We start from the raw sequence: 18,841 nt of genomic DNA on the forward strand, positions 1-18,841 counted from the left end.
AGGGTATTTTTTTTTAATTACAATTAATCCAGTGTGTTTTCTTATAACAATTAATCCAGTGTGTTTTCTTATAACAATTAATTGTTTATCCACAGTCAGCAGATGTGCCATTCTACCATGCTAGTTATGGATCTACACTAAGCATGCATTTTTCATTGACATGCTTAATTCACATACGTTTACATGTCTGAATTACTCAATGTTAGCAGACCTCATTCAGTATGCAAGGCCAGTTGTCCTTCAAGTCTGTGTCCAAGGGATGAATTTGACCTGCCCACAAAGATTCAACAGGTCAACAAGAACCAAAAGTACCAGAGGTTTGTTTTCCAAAGCTGAATTCTGATAGTCTGAAAGTCTGAAACAGGCCTGGAGTTGGGGGTTCTTTGAATGCATTTATATCTCATCATAGATCATTTGATCACTTCTCCAGGTATTGAAATAAGGCAACAAATACATTCATGGTCAAATCATCCCCTTTTTCTTTATTTTCCGACCTGAAATAGTACTAGTACTCACAGATTTGGCTACACCCTTAAAAGTAAAGGTGCTACAAAAGGATGCCACTCAAGAACCTGTTGTAGCACCTTTTATTAAAAAACAATAGGTAAAAATGATGCTTTACAACAGTGAAACTGCGTGTCCTTGTTTATTCATAACAATAAAATAATAAAAAAATAAATAATAAAAAAAATAAAATTCAATTCAATCTTATTTAAATATAAACATTATATATTTTTCCTCTTTGGAATTTGCTATAAATGGGGCAAGTAAGCTCAAGCAAGCTATAGCCTTTGTGTAAGAAACACTGCTTCTAAAGAGTTATAGATTATCTTGTTCGACTACTCACAATACAAGCTGGAATTAGAGCTTCGTTCAGCATCTGAAGGGCCTGAGATCCCATACACAAAGGATATGAGACAAGCTTAAAGCCAAGACTTAAATACAATTCGTGACACCATAATCTTGCTTAACCATATGCTATAGATTACTGGTAAATGGATTCGCTTTAATTAACTCTTAAGGAACACGCAAGCCTGCCAAGATCAGGTTATGCATTAGTCAGGTGATCCAAATGTGTTTGTCCATCATGGACGACTACGGCCTAATCCTTTATTGTGATTTTCTCTTGCCCTGCAAAATATATAGAGTTGATTCTTTAACCAGAAAAAGGATCTGGCCAGTAGTACATAGCAGAACATATTGAGAGATATTGAGAGAAACATGAATGAATTTAATCTGATTCTTTAGCAAATCCAGCTTTGGGCCAGAATTATTAGATTACTATAGATTTATTACAATGTATGCAGTGCGATTTTTAATACAATGTATCCAGTGAGATTTTTATTACAATTTACCCAGTATGATTTTTAAAACAATGTATCCAGTGTGATTTGTTCACTACAATAGATCTATCATATTTTTATTACAATATATCCAGTGTGATTTGTTTACTACAGTAGATTTAGCATATTTTTATTACAATGTATCCAGTGTGATTTGTTTACTACAATAGATCTATCATATTTTTATTACAATATATCCAGTGTGATTTATTTATTACAATAGATCTAGCATATTTTTATTACAATATATCCAGTGTGATTTATTTATTACAATAGATCTAGCATATTTTTATTACAATATATCCAGTGTGAGTTTTTTATTACAATAGATCTAGCATATTTTTATTACAATATATCCAGTGTGATTTGTTTACTACAGTAGATTTAGCATATTTTTATTACAATGTATCCAGTGTGATTTGTTTACTACAATAGATCTATCATATTTTTATTACAATGTATCCAGTGTGATTTGTTTACTACAGTAGATTTAGCATATTTTTATTACAATATATCCAGTGTGAGTTTTTTATTACAATAGATCTAGCATATTTTTATTACAATATATCCAGTGTGATTTGTTTACTACAGTAGATTTAGCATATTTTTATTACAATGTATCCAGTGTGATTTGTTTACTACAGTAGATTTAGCATATTTTTATTACAATGTATCCAGTGTGATTTGTTTACTACAATAGATCTATCATATTTTCATTACAATATATCCAGTGTGATTTATTTATTACAATAGATCTAGCATATTTTTATTACAATATATCCAGTGTGAGTTTTTTATTACAATAGATCTAGCATATTTTTATTACAATATATCCAGTGTGATTTGTTTACTACAGTAGATTTAGCATATTCTTATTACAATGTATCCAATATGAGTTTTTATTACAATAGATCTAGCATATTTTTATTACAATGTATCCAATGTGAGTTTTTATTACAATAGATCTAGCATATTTTTATTGCAATGTATCCAGTGTGATTTTCAATATTACAGTTGATCCAGTATGATTTTTTAACAGTTGATCAAGTATGATTTTTTTAACACAGTGTATCCAGTGTGATCTTTTACTACAATGTATCTAGCATGATTTTTGTATTACAATAATTCCAGTATGTATCAGATCAGATATCAGAGAACAATATGAATACATTTGTTTCCTTTCTATATCAAATTCAGCTTTGGGCTAATAACTGATTATTGAATATCGCAATTAGTGCTGATATTATGCAAATGATCAGTCTTTCATTCTCTTTCATGTTGGCTCAAACATGGATGTATACAATAGAAAAGACTGCACCTAATTACAGGGCCTAGAAATACAGCAATGAATTAACTACTCACATACACACTCTGAGCCCTAGAAAGATTAGCGCATACATTTTTAACAACGGATGATGAGGTTCAAGCAAACGAAACAAAGACTCCGGTAACAATGAAGTGAAGAACCACTGGATGTTAAAGAGGTACAATACAATCATCATAAAGCTAGTTTGTAATTATATGGCAATTGTTTTACCATAAACCAGTAAAATCATGTTCATGAGTTAGGCCTTAAAAAATATCACATAATTGCTTGCATCACAACATCATGTAAAGCAAAGTAAATTGAAGTTGGTTTAGTTGTAAATTACATCAGATCAGTGTCCTCAGCACCACAACTTGCAGACATCCATGTTTCACCTCCAAACAGTGTGAACGATACGGTACACAAACGTGTTGTCATGCTTGTGCAACATGTGCTAACTCTTGCCCTAACCTTGTGACATGTTCAGGGGAAAAGAGAGACGTTTCAACATGGCAGTAAATCCATAACCCTCTTCTTCAGTTCCCCGGCACATGCCACCATCCCTCCATCCTTCCTCTCTCACCATATATCAATCTTCTCAGTCATTCATAAATTCTGAAGAAAAAAAATCCCCTTTTAGTTAATTGCTGGGCAAATTTAATTTCTAAAAAAGCTCTCCGAAGAGCAAGACTTAATGAAGTTGGGATGTCTTGGCCGCCTCCCCCCCCACACACACACACCCCCCAGCTGCCCCACCCCTCATCGCGAGGCCTGGTGCGAGTGGCCGCACCGTGTCAGATGCTTGCATTAGAGTCAGATGATTATGTAAGGGTGAAGTGCTCGGCGGCTCAGCTTATTGTAGCTGACACAATGCCCTTGCCTGAGCTGTGAAGGCTCCAGAAAGGACAGACGGCTAAGAAGTTGTGAAGGACAATGCCCCCCCCCCTCCCTACACATTCACCACCACCACCACCACCACCACCATCACCACTCACCGCTCCACTCCGCTCCACCCCACCCCAACAGGACGGCACTGCGGCGGCCTTGGACTCTGAATTCTCTGCTCGACAGGGGACATACATCAATCCGTCAGGCCCCAGCCAGAGACAGGCCCGTAACCTTCAAAAGTCTCAGCATTGGTATAGAATGACTGGCATTCGAAGTGAGCCACTTTTCTCTGTGGGCTTTGCTTAATATAACCGCGGGGTAGTTAAATTAAGACACCGTTGAATAACAGCTCTAAGTCCAATTTAACCATCACCCCTACTGTGTCCTCTTGAGCCCTCAATTATGCTGAGCCTGGCACACAGTAACCCACTGCAGCCTTTCTTCTTCCTATGGCCATTAGAGCTGCCCAGAGACGTAGGATGAAGAGCAGGAGACGGCCTGAAATCGGCAGCAGAGTCCACAAGTGGATCCCAGCTCCTAACTCATCAATCGAGGCTAGATCTGGGCTATAAATAGTCCCAGACAGAAGTCAAGTCAGAGCGGCATCATAGAAGTGTCCTTAAATTCAACAAACCGTTAGCTGCTATCCTGAAGTTCTTGGAGCAAATTTGAACTCTGGCTTATCTCTTCACATATTATGTCACTGAAAGGATGGTGAAAGAAGCCAAATAGGCAAAGACTTGCACTCTAACGCTCCTATTATAACAGCACGTTCTTAACGAGAACACAGGACATGCAGTACGGCCCTTCCCGGCTAACAGAGGACGTTCTGCAACCCTTTCTTTCTTTTTTTTTAAAGGTTTCGGGAGGGTTAGCCTGGGAAGTTACAGAAATAACAGTCCAGGAACGTTCTGAAAATATGTGGCGTGATAATGGTTTGTCGCACAACGTTCATGGGAACGTTTGAGGTAACATTCACAAAACAAACCCAAAAAAATACCCCCGTAACTTCTGATCCCGCAATGTGATTGGCTGAGACCGTCATGGGGGTTGAATATGGCATGATAATGGCACTCTGACCAGCACTCTGAAGCTCCTCAAGTATTACGTGTGTATTGCCACATACACACGTAACCTAGCATCAATGCCAGCGCTTACAAGACAAAAACACCAGCCATGACAAAGCAGCAGCGTTAGCTAGAATTATCTGAAAAAAATTAGTAACATGTTCTAGGAACATCTAGAACACTTGACAGATTGAATGTTCAGAGAACCAAAATTGGCAACATTCAGCAAATGTTAAAAGGTTCCAGGAAGGACAGCCTGTAGTGTAACAGAAAAAGTTCAAGGAATGTTCAGGAAACACTGCATGTAAAATAATAATGGATAACATCACGACATCAGACGTTATTAGAACGTTTCTCACACCACGTTTCCTACCGAATCTGAAAAAAGCCCATATTCAACTGGGAGAATAAACAAATAAACAGAACTGAAACATTAAGAAATGTTCTAGGCACATCCACAAAACCTGACAGGTTGAAAGTTCCAAGAACCAAAAGTTGAAACGTTCAGAAAACGTTGTACTAACCAAAAATTGTTTGGGATGTTGATCCTGAACTAAGAGAGAACATGAACCTTTTTAAAAAAGGTTGTAGGAAGGTCAGCCTGTAACGCTCCAGAAACAAGAAACATTCCAGGAATGTTTTGAAAAGCACTGCATGTGACATAATGAAGGTTTACATCATAATATCAGACGTTATCAGAATGTTTCTTGCACAACGTTTCCTACTAATGTAAAAAAAGTCATTTTCAACTGTAAGAATAAGCAAATAAACATCACTGGACCGTTAAAAAAGAAACGTTTCAAGAACGTCCAGAAAACTTGACAGGTTGAATGTTCCAAGAACCAAAAGTCGTAACATTCAGCAAACGTTCTAATAAATAAAAATGATTTGCGATGGCGCTTCCAAACTAAAACACTGAACATTTTAAGAACGTTCAGCAAGGTTTATTAAAAGGTTCCAAGAAGGTCAGCCTGTAATGCTAAAGAAAGAACATTTCAGGAACGTTCAAGAACACATTGTATGTGACAAAATAACGGTTTACATCATGATATCAGACGTTATTAGAACGTTTCTCACACTACGTTTCCTACTACTGTTAAAGAAACCTTTTAGAAACGTCCAGAAAACAAGCACTAAAAGTAACAACGTTCAGCAAATGTTCTACTTAACGAAAATTATTTGCGATGGCCCTTCCAAAGTAAAACACAGAACATTTTAAGAACGTTCAGCAAGCTTTTTTAAAAGGTTCCAAGAAGGTCAGCCTGTAATGCTAAAGAAAGAACATTTCAGGAACGTTCACATTTACATCATGATATCAGACGTTATTAGAACGTTTCTCACACCACGTTTCCTACTACTGTTAAAGAAACCTTTTAGAAACGTCCAGAAAACAAGCACTAAAAGTAACAACGTTCAGCAAACGTTCTACAAGCCAAAAAAAGTGTTAGCTGGGTTCTCAACACAAACAGCAGCTACTCTTTCAGACACGTTCTTGCCTTTCGAAATCGGTGGAACCTGTTGGTAGAGGCCAACATGCTCAGCATTTTTTGCCGTCCTCACCTTTCTCTTCCTCTCTCCCTCACTCTCTCTCTCTCTCTCTCTCTCTCTCTCTCTCACTCTACATTCAGGTTGCGTCCCACCCTGTATTAGCATCTCAATATGAAGCAGTTCGAGTTGGTGAAAACATCATTATCCGGAACTCCAGCCTTATTGACTCAATGAAAGCCTCGCTCAAGAGCCACAGCCACCGTAGTTAAAACTGAGGGGAGTTTTTTTCGTTTATTTTATTATTAATTTTTTTTTCTCCACATGTGCAATGCGTTGGTGCCTCGTGCGCAGGGCCATAAATCGCGTGCATAATACCAGTCCACTCTATAAAAATGTCACCGATACACCTTGCTCGCCCTGGGCTGACATTTCTATTCTACAGATGGAAAAATCATTCCGGTGCGGCGCGGCTGACAGATGAGCTGGCACCCCGAGACATGATTTAAGATCCTTCTTTTCCTTTTGCCCTCTACTTTTGCTTACGCCATTAGTTTAATACAGGACTCTTTGCTTGCATTTGTCTCCCCCCTCCACCACCACCACCACCACCATCACCACCACCCCAACCCCCACCCCCCCACACACACACACACCTCCCGCCATCCTGCTCTCCTCCTCGCAGGCCGCAGCGTGAGCCAATTTAAGAGCTACTGTAAATGTCTTTGTCTTAAAAGCTGGTGCAGTGCTGAGATCTGAGATCTGAGATCTTGCTGGCATGCTCTCATTGATCTGGAGTGTTTACAAGATCACGTCCAGCCAGTTGTCTTCTGAACAAGGCCATGCTTGCGTGGGCATCTCTCCACTTGATTTATCTGACCTCGATCTCTGTGCTCTTTTTTTTTTTTTTCCTTTCTACAGTTTTTTTTTTTCCAAACTATGAATAATGCAGCTCAATCTTCATTACAGCCAATCAATTACAGGCCATGATTGATGGACTTGATGACCTGATGTCCAGTAGATGAGTCTGTCATTACCTTGTGAACAATGACCTACGCCGTGCACACAGACACTCACTCACACACACACACACACACACACACACACACACACACACACACACACACACACACACAAACACTTGCATTCACATGCAGAGCGCGTGGTTGCCTGTACAGGGACTGTACGAGCGCCGTGCAGAGTGCACCCAAAGCCACAAAGCATCTCAAATATGCACACAAACACATACAGGCATAAGCATATGCTCCATATTCCTTCATAGTCAACGTCACCCCTCTCCCAGACACACAGCGAGATTCTGAGGTGGTGCGTATGCTGTTTGGGTTTGGGTCGTTCAGCACTCAGACAGCCTTCATGACTAATTCTCGCTTACGGTTAATTGCATTCGGCATTAAGGTCAAAGTCCCGTCACCTGGGCCTTGTAATTCAAGTCACCGTGTGATAAAGTGGCGCGGTAATTTCACTGAACAAACACAAGGCAGGAGTTCACAAACCTGTATTTTGTACTCCCGACTGTCTAGCCTGGGGTCATCTCCGAGCGGTGCAACACAGCTGAGGCGTACACACTTGAAAATTGCATTTATCAGTGGCTGCTGTCAGATACAATTCCAGAATTGAGCTCTTCCTTCCCGCCTCTATTCAGGCTCGCTGACATGAAAAAGAAGGAGCGCAGAATAAAGCTCAACGGGGAGGACACGCATCTCATAAACGACTTCGGAAGCTTCGGAAAATTCCCAGCCAGCAGCAGAGGAGTAGCTGGATCGCATACAGTATGTAGTAGGGCTCCCAATACATAAGAAACATTAGGAACCAGAGGTGGAATACCCCACTGGTCCTTATTAATGGGTATTAGAATTGGGAAGAACAACCATACTGAATAATATCTGATAACTAATAACTATGTTACTATATGCCACTAAAGTATGGCAGTAGCCATCAAACATGACAGGTTCATGGGTCATGGGTCAGAAGCCACCATGGGCCAAAAAAAAAAAATCCGACATGTAAAAACTCCTTTTCCGGATTCAGAGCAGATAAAGGTTGAGAAAGACGGCCCTCGAAAAATCCATCAATGCCGAGATTAGGAGGTTTATCTCCACAATCAAAAGCAGGCCCACCTCCAAACACCTGAACTAATAAATCCATGACCTTTTAGCCTGTGACTCTTGACCTTCTGACATTTACTACCCGACTCTCCACCGCTCCACATTGATTCACAGGTTCACGTGAAGAACTTAATAACATCTCAGGGCATCTATGGGGAGCGCCACCAGCAGCAGCAGCAGCAGCAGCAGCAGCGTCCACCAGTTCACGCCACCATGAGAGGAAATGACTCACTGCCTGCTGATCTGTTTTTAGGGGGAAATGATGATGAGGAATCCCTCGTTACCTCCCAAAACACAATGAGACAGCCTGAGACTGACCGCAGCCTATCAATGCTCAAATATGGTACAATACTGAATAACACTGGACTCTACAGGTTCCACTGTTTTACACACATATGCTCACCTGGCCCCCAGTCTGAAGGCTACAGGACCTGGCGGAAGAGCACAGTGAAGAGCCTAAAACGAGCTCCAGCAGGATCATCAACATCATCAACAACAACAACAACAACAATACTAATAATATCATCTGTGTGGGTTACGTGCCAGCAGCAGAGACATGTCCTCTTGTTTTTCTGTCCTGTGAGATCTTGTGACTTAGCCTAGATGGCAGAGATGGGACAGATAGGACCTAGGATAGCTGGCCATAAGTTTATAGAAGCCACCCCTTCCAAACACACTGCCTAGCTGGCTTTGCCTTTCTTCTTCCTCCTCCTCCTCCTCCTCCTCCTCTTCCTCTTCTTCCTCTTCTTCCTCCTCACCTTCTTCTACATGTCATCTCTGCGACTGTACACATGAAACATGAAAATGTCAACCCCTGCCCCCCTGAGCACACCATACCTTCCTCCTGTTTAGGAGTAAACACTGGCTGGCACTGGCCTCAGTGGAAAACACAAGCCTGGCCACAATGAAACAAAATGGAAACGTCAGCCCCTGGTGCTTCACTACAGTGTGGCATTTCTGCTCCTTCACAGCTCGTTTCTTTAAACCCCCTGAGCTTCTCAAGCTTCCCAGAGCCTCACATGAGCTCAATGCTTCAGGTCAAGGTAATGCAGCCTTCGTGCCTAACTGAGGACCATCCATTGCTTTCATGCAGCTAATGTTACACAGCAGGTCTGTGTGTACCCTCAGCTGAGCACGTACCTGCGGTTCAAATGGCTTCATGTGATGAGAGTCCTCTGAGAATTGAGCCGCGGTGAGGGCTACGGTCTTCTCGCCACATGTTCAGGTGCTTCTTCTCAGCGTAGACAAAGCCAACCTCACTGGGTTTGCGTGGGAGATGGACAAAGTGACACGGTCTTGACGAGCTACGCGCTTTTCTTGCCGATTTGAGTCAATGCAGGCGACTGGCTGAATTGTTTATGCGAGGTATCCCCGGCACTCTGCAATGCCATGTACATGCACACCTGTATTCCGACAAGCCCCGCCCCTCGCGCGCTACGATTGGCAGGGAGTCGTCCTCCTCCTGCGCTTCCATTGGCTACCAGCTCGCCCTCGCTAACAGTCGGCCAATCATAGAGCAGAAGGCAGTTTTCCCCCTGAAAACAGGTGGGGAAAGAAATACTAACGTCATGTGGACTCCTCCTAGTCTTAAAGCCACAGCATAGCTATTTCCCCAGTCATTCCAAGGCTGTGATATAATTAGGCAGGCCTATATTAAGGTCTTGTATGATTACACGTAACCAGCACAGGGGAGCTACATCTCCTCAGGCTTAGACTTGCTCAGTTACACATGTTAGGTTAGTGCGCTTTGGAGACTTCTTTTCTATGTTATTTTTTTTTTTATAGCCGAATAAAAAAGGCTGGAGGGAATGCAAATGTCACTAAGTTTGATCTTCTTCATTCATGCCCATTCATACTGTTTATACCTGGTCAGGTAATGTTAATAACCCACAAAAATCACATGTGACATGTTTTTGCCATTCAGAACAATTCAACTGGTGTTATACAGCAATAGTGCCTCCTAACTATTTATTAGAGTCGAATAAGACTCATGTAATAAAAGTGTAATATGTAAATCAGTGTAATAAATAAGTATTTAAGCAACATTAATGAGATTATAATTTTATTTGAGCAACTTACACGTGCCTTTATAATCAGTTTAGCCCAAAGCACCGCAAATACGGGGCAGGCTGGAGCGGCTAGTTGATGTAAACACATATTAAAACACTATTAAAAATACATACAATACAAAATACATTACAAAATACATTACAATACAAAATACATTAAAAATACATTAAACATCCATTTAAATTTACAGTCAGATCTATAAGTATTTGGACATTGACACATTTAAATACACCATCACATAGATTTGAAATGAAGCAATCAAGATGTGATTAAGGGTTAGACTGCAGAATTATTTGCATCCAAGTATTAAACATATTCTTTCTTAATGACTTTTTGGCCTGTGAAAAAGGAAGGACTATAAAAAGCACAATAAATAAAAAATAATAATAATCATAATCAAATTAAGGCCACATCTTGATTTCCTCATCTCAAATCCTTTGTGGTGGTGTGCAGAGGCACAATCACCAGGACTGTGTCACTGTCCAAATACTTATGGACGTGGTTAAATTGCAACACTGCGTTAAAACTAACCCCGCCATGCGGAGGCCGTGCTTAATCCTGGCTAGCTCCCACTGTGACTGTCACTATCCATATGCTTCATAATGATACTAGTGTTACAGGAATCTGTGTGATAAATAAAATACTGTATAGAGTTACTGCAGCAGAGAAAAGCTTACAATCCTGTTGCTAAATGTACATAAAAACATATAGAGGCACAACAGGGTCCTTAATAATAAAGAAATTAAATACAAAAATAAAACAAAATAAAAAAATAAAAACACCACTGTAATAGAATAAGGTGCTAAGTAAATGTCTTAAGGTGTACTGAGGGTACCACCCCAGTGACAACCAAAGTACCACCCAAGTGACAGTTTGGCACCTTTTGTTTTTTCGAGAGTGTAAAGTCAGGGTGAAACAGGTCCTTCAGAGTGAATTCTGAACAATTGCTGTCTGAATATTCATAAATGACATCACTGAAGCAATACGAGAGGATGGCCAATGACAGGGTCTGCTTGAATGCTCTACATAAACATAAACATCACTGATTTAATACCATATGTCTCACTGTTACACATGTCATATTATTGCCATCACAAAAGCAAGTTTGGAGAATTTCTATTGATCCATTAATTATTAGTTTGACAGTGGCACTAAGGCATCATTATGTGCATTGCACTACAGTATAGAAAGTCATCAGTATAGAAAGTCTACATTATAGAAAGTCATTAAAAAGGTTCAGATTCAGAATTAATGATGTAAAAATGATTTTAAAAAATCATAAATGATTATAAAAGTGTATTTTTACATTTCACTGTAGCAGTTAAGAGGCTGAGGCAGAGTAAAAAATAAGAAGAAACAATTAAAATGTAAAGTTGAATATGGCTACATATTAAAATCAATGGCTTAATTTTAGATATTTAAGAATTCCAAAGAATGCATTTATTGAATATACATCAAAGTATTGCTTTGATGTATAAATAATAAGTATGTGATTTTGGTTGGGGTAAAAATGCTCCGAAAATATATACAAGGTTTTTGCGAGAACTATGGAAGGCATTAATATGTGCAGTGTCCTATAGTTTAGCAAGTCATCTGAGTCATCATTTTATTGTACATTGTAAATAGACAGGGCTCTCATATCATAGAACTAGCATGTACAGTGAGATCTAGCCTTGTTTGCTATATATATCCTTGGGAATTCACAGCTTTTGACTTTACACCAAGTTCGCACCTCACCAGCCCACATGACCAGCCGTTAGTTCTGGCTAAAGCAAACATGCCGTGCTGTGGCTTCAGAAGGCCGAGATCCTGCTGGGAAACACCATCAGCCATCAAGAGTTTCACAGCTTGCTCGAGTACAAAAAGATGTGAAGGTGTTGCTGCCCCTCCCCGCCAAGACCTCTCTATCATTCAAAGCTGTCGGATGTTTGACTATTGCGTTGGCTTGCCTTTTGCTGCTGGACGCTGATTTTGCATTTTAGGGGTCGGAAGTGAACTCTGACTGGGTTCAGCTGGTAAATTGTAAGCCTCTGTTTACTGAAATCAGCATCTTTATATGTTTCGTAGCATTTTTCACTCCATAGACATTAATAGAGGGTCCTGACTTCAACTTTCACTCCAGTAACTTAAATATGAGCATATTCTGAAATGAACTTGAGTGTAATTAATTAATAATATACCCTTGCATTCTTAAAAATAAAGGTACTTCAAAAGGTTCGTTCAGGTGATACCATAGAAGAACCACTATTGGTTCCAACTCCTAATCAGTCATCAGTTCACACATCTATCTACACATCTATGACAAACATGGTTCTCTATAGAATCTGAAGTGGTTCTTCTATGGTAGTACCTGAGGAACCCTTTTTAAGCACCACTATTTTAAGTGTAATCCCGGGTGACCAGGTGTCCTCTTTTTCCTGGACATGTCCTCTTGTTGGGATGTGAATTATGTGTCCAGTTGGGATTAAAAAGTCCCACCTTCTCACAGACACTTTTGGTCTACAAGTACCTGCATCTACATCACGCATAGGTCAAACTGCTTATGCCCCTCTACTCACAGCCACTATTGGTCTACATGTACCTGCATCTATATGCAGCCATTGGTCAAACTTCTTAAGTCCTGCCTTCTCTCCACCACTATTGGTCTGCATGTTTCTCCATCTCCATCAACCATTGGTCAAACTGCTTAAGTCCTGCCCTTTCACTGCCACCTCTTGTCTACATGTATCTCACCCACTGATTAAATTGCTTCCCACCACAGCTGATTGGATACAGCCTGAAATACCTGAACACAAGTGTAAATTGTGTATCTGCCTTTTTATTTTATGGATGTATTTATTGATATTTTACACTAGCATGAAAATAAAAATGTAACAGGGTGGTAAAAGTAAAACTTTACTTTTCGATTATTTTGCATTATTTTACATTCAAGTTGAACTGAAAGGAGATGATTTGGTCATATAGGATATTAAAGACATTTATTAGTTTTGGTAAATGAGTAAACACGTATGTATTAATGTTCATTAACTAACTTTTATAGATTTTATATTTTATATTTTTTATATTTTTATAGATTGTATAGATATTACCTCCCTCCTACCCTCATATACACACACTGCCACGGTCCTACAACTCAGGCCTTCCCCAAATGCCCCAGTCACAACATCCTAACCACAACAGACACCCATGTGTCCTCAGTGTCCTCTTTAATGTAATCTGAATTGAAGCTAACATAAAGCCATATAAAGAACCATGTTTGAATAAGACCCTGTGTGAGTGTAAAGAACCTTTAAATAGATAAAGAACCTTTTGACCAAGTGAAGAATCAAATAAAGGCGCTTCAAAGGCGAACCCTTTGAAGCGCCTTTATTTTTAAGGGTGCATTCTGCCTTAAAGAAGTCTATAATACAGGAATGTGTGAAACCTTAAATTGGTTCTGAACCGTTTTAACCAAGTGAAGGTTCATCAGCTCTTTAAAAGGTTCTTCACCCTGACAAATCTCTATTACGAACATGGCTCTTTATGGCTCGCAAATTGGTTCTTCTATGGCAGGTTTCAATGGAGAACCCTTGAAAGCACCCTTTTTAAGAGTGTAGACATACAAAATCCAACAAGCAGTCTTGCACACGTGAATAAACAGATCCATCTCACTGGTATCATTATAGTTTACATTACAGTGCTATCTCTCATAGTTTAGTCATAGGGGTTGAGTTACATCCTTTTCCTCAATTTAACAACAAAAACATGTCGTGAGCCATTCAAAGAGCACTTCAGCCCTGACCGGTGCACTGTGTCACACAGCAGACCTAAACAAAGCAGACTTTGGCCTTAGCACCTGATGATTACAGACAAAAAGCAACACAGGGACTGCCAGGAGACAATGACCTTTGATTCTGCTGGTTTTGCTTGAACTATCTATGAACAGGAAGGAGCACAGGCTCCCTGGGACGGCAGGTGCAAACAAGGATATGGGGTGAGGGAAATGCTAACTGTGATGTCACCTTTGGACTCGAATACAAAGGTTTGGCTGGTTTGGCCAGCGGGGAGAGGACTGCATTACAGTTTAACACAATATTGACATGAACACTAAAAATAGGTGGTTTTGGGTTGCAGTTAAGAGGCTGATGGAGTAAAATAACTAAAATAGAGTAAATAAAATAACTAAAATGTAAAAAAGTATATGTATATAAAGGTACTAAACAATCAAACAATGCATTTATTGTTATTCCATGTATTAATACTAAGTATGTGACTTTAGTTGGAGTGAAAAAATGCTCGAATGTCATGTTACAAGCTTATTTACCACCCTGTTATTTTGCCTCAGAGTGAAACACACTGGTTTTACTTTTAAAGAGGGCTTGGAAATATTAAATAAACAAATAAATTAATTAATTAAACATGCCCTGCTTATACTGAGTTATTCCTAGGTACAACATGAGTAATAAATAAAAGCCTGGACATGCTAGACATTTAGGGATTTAAAACATGTAGTACTACTACTACAACAGGAACTGCTACTACTACAACTACTACTAATAATAATACTACTACTACATCTACTATCCCTACCACTATTACTATTACTACTATAACTACTACTACTACTACTACTACTACTACTACAGTAACTGCTACTATTACAACTTCTAATAGTAATACTACTACTATATCTACTATCCCTACCACTATTACTACTACTACTACTACTACATTTAGCAGACGCCCTTAGCAGCACTTACAAAAGTGCTTCACTGTTTACTTAAGAATAACCTCAGCAAGTTTGAATAGACTAAACATTCAAAGACACCGTTAAGTTTAGACACCACTACTATATCTACCACTATCACTACTACTACTACAGTAACTGCTACTATTACAACTACTGAAAGTAATACTACTACTATACCTACTATCCCTACCACTATTACTATTACCACTACTACTACTACTACTATTACTACTACTACAGTAACTGCTACTATTACAACTACTAAAAGTAATACTATTATTACATCTACTATCCCTACCACTATTACTACTACCACTATTACTACTACTACTACTATAGTAACTGCTACTATTACAACTACTAAAAGTAATACTACTACTATACCTACTATCCCTACCACTATTACTACTACTACTATTACTACTACTACAGTAACTGCTTCTATTACAATTACTAAAAGTAATACTACTACTATACCTACTATCTCTACCACTATTACTATTACCACTACTACTACTACTACTATTACTACTACTACAGTAACTGCTACTATTACAACTACTAAAAGTAGTACTATTATTACATCTACTATCCCTACCACTATTACTACTACCACTATTACTACTACTACTACTACTATAGTAACTGCTACTATTACAACTACTAAAAGTAATACTAATACTACATCTACTATCCCTACCAGTATTAATACTACTAGTACTACTACTACTACAGTAACTGCTACTATTACAACTTCTAATAGTAATACTTCTACTATACCTACTATCCCTACCACTATTACTATTACCACTATTATTACTACTACTACTATTACTACTACTACAGTAACTGCTACTATTACAACTACTAATAGTAATACTGCTACTATATCTACTATCCCTACCACTGTCACAACTACTACTTCTACTTTTACTACTACTACAGTAACTGCAACTACAACTACTAATAGTAATACCACTACTACAACACACTGCTACTAATAGCAATACTACTAATATATCTACCACTATCCCTAACACTATTGCTACTATTACTACTGAAAATAAATACCACTGTAACAATACCACTACTACAACTTCTAATACTAGTTCACTACTACAGTAAAAGCTACTACTACAACGACAAAGACAAATAGAGAGAATAAGAAAGAGAAAGACAGAAGACAGTTTGTGCTGGTGGTAATGTAGAGTATTTTAAAACCTTATATTCCCAGGTTTATTTTGTCCGAAGACGTATTATTCTGTAAATACATGAAAAACAATGCAACTGGACCTGCTAGACATTTGAGGGTTGTAGATGTACCAGTTGTACTATGTAATGCGTACAGTCAGAATAAATACATGTTTTGAGTACATCAGTACAGCTAACCCATGCTAATGTATCACATTCCCACCTTAAACTACCACAACAAAGTAAGAGATTTTAGATCTGTATCATTTTCTGCAAGAATAATGATCCTTCAAAAGCCTCAAACCCTGGAAATGATTCAGTCCCAGATGTCATTGCTTCAGCCAAGGCCAATATTATCTTTTAAGCTGTCCCACCAAGACAAACCTGAATAATAGCAAGCCTGCAGGAACATGAACAGCCTGCAAACAAAAACGTCCTGATTAGCACCTGATGCTCTTTCACAGTCCTATTCATTGGTCAGTCTGACTGCCTCTTGTTCTGAGCTGGGCTGCATTAAGTTCCAGTGCAGGTGTGTGTGTGTGTGTGTGTGTGTGTGTGTATGTATGTGTGTGTGTGAGGTGGGACGCTCTGTGGATTAAGACCGTATCATAACGCCGCCCTCGCTACTTCACCAGGCCATGTAGATCAATACATGGTGTTTATGCATGCTGCCTGCATACACAGCACTACATTTCAGAGAATGAAAGGCTGCTATTATGGCTGCTTAAGACCTGGCACAGACTCAGCCGGAGAAGAGCTGCTGAAAACACAGCACTCTGTACCAGATCACGTATTCAGATGCTGAAATTCATGTACAGGCTTTAAATGAAGAGGTTTAGTGAGGATATACAGACTTATTCCCATTCACAAATGGCATGGGTTGCAGTGTTTTATGGTACCACACATTAATGTGCTTATATAGATGTTTATAGATTAACAACAGATGTTAACAAAAGATAGATGGACAGGCAGACAGACAGATAGATAGATAGATAGCGGACAGACAGACAGACAGACAGACAGACAGACAGATTATTTTCAGGCATTTGTGTGTCGCTACTACTACCACCACTACCACTACTGCTAACTCTACATTATATCACAGTGCAACACACCTATACCTCAACTAAAGCTACTACTACTAGCACACTACTAACACTGCTACCAATACCACTTTTACTACAACCACTACTACTATCCTATTACTACTACAATTTCTACTACACTACTGCCCCACCATTATTACTACTACTACAACCACAACTCCAGTAAACTACAGTAACTACTACAAGTTACTACTACTATTACTACTACTACTACTACAACAAATAGTACTACTACTACTACTTCTACTAACCCTACTTATATAATACTATTAAACCAAATTAAATCGTGATTATTGTCACATTATATTATACATAATATGAACACACATTAATTTACACTATAGAAATACTATAAACACATTACACACACTACAGTATATATACACACTACATCTAATATTCCTAATATTACTACTACTACTACTACTACTACTACTACAGTAACTGCTACTATTACAACTTCTAATAGTAATACTATTACTATATCTACTATCCCTACCACTATTACTATTACTACTACTACTACTACTACTACTACAGTAACTGCTACTATTACAACTTCTAATAGTAATACTAATACTATATCTACTATCCCTACCACTATTACTATTACTACTATAACTACTACTACTACTACTACTACTACAGTAACTGCTACTATTACAACTACTAATAGTAATACTACTACTATATCTACTATCCCTACCACTATTAATGCTACTACTACTGCTACTATTACTACAGTAACTACTACTACTACTACCACATCTACTACCCCTGTGATTATTATAACTATACCACAGCCACTTACAAATAGTACAAATATTACTATATCTGCTATCTCTACCACTATTACTCTTACAACTACAGTAACTGCTACTACAACTATTAATAGTACAATTTCTACCACTATTACTACTACTACACTACTACAACTATTAATAGTAATAATACTACCACTGTTGCTGCTGCTGCTACTACTACAGTAACTACAACTACTACCACATCTACTATCCCTGTCATTAATATAACTGTACTCTAGCCACTTATAGTAAAAATATTACTATATCTACTACTACCACTGCTGCTTTAACTGTTACTATTACAACTACTAATAGTAAAACCACTACAACACCAACTAATACTACACTACTACTTCACCACTATTACTACTTCTGCTACTACTTCAGTAACTACTAGTACTAATAGTGATACCATTACTACAACATAATACTACTACTACTACAGTTACCACTACTGCTACAATTACTAATACTAATACTACAAGAGACAGAGAGACAAATAGAGAGAGTAAAGAAGAAATAGACAGGGAGTGAGAGAAAGAGAGGGAAGACAGGAGAGACACAGAGAGACAGATGGAGACAATGACAGTAAGAAAGCGATAGACAGGGAGTAAGAGCGAGGCAGAGAGACAAAGATAGAGAGAGAGAGAGTGAATGCATTAACATGTGCAGGGTTGTGACACATTGTGCCTCTCTGTGTCTGTATGTGAGTGTGGAGCGTGGGGGC

The 18,841-nt window shown here is 38.6% G+C and overlaps 1 protein-coding gene across 3 annotated transcripts in view; it reads right to left on the reverse strand.

The window, feature by feature from the left end:
• Window positions 1–9,566, reverse strand: part of nrip1a (nuclear receptor interacting protein 1a) — a 52,737-nt gene extending 43,171 nt beyond the window's left edge. The window contains exon 1 of one of the 3 annotated variants that reach the window (XM_072691560.1): window positions 9,356–9,566. The gene's annotated coding sequence lies outside the window, so the exon portion shown is untranslated. Of the gene's footprint in view, window positions 1–7,603; window positions 8,046–8,758; window positions 8,842–9,355 lie in introns of those variants that run through there. The other 2 variants (XM_072691562.1, XM_072691561.1) reach the window with 2 other exon arrangements.
• Between the last annotated feature and the right edge of the window lie 9,275 nt (window positions 9,567–18,841).

Source organism: Salminus brasiliensis, chromosome 11 (genome assembly GCF_030463535.1).
Source record: "Salminus brasiliensis chromosome 11, fSalBra1.hap2, whole genome shotgun sequence".
NCBI lineage: Eukaryota > Metazoa > Chordata > Actinopteri > Characiformes > Bryconidae > Salminus > Salminus brasiliensis.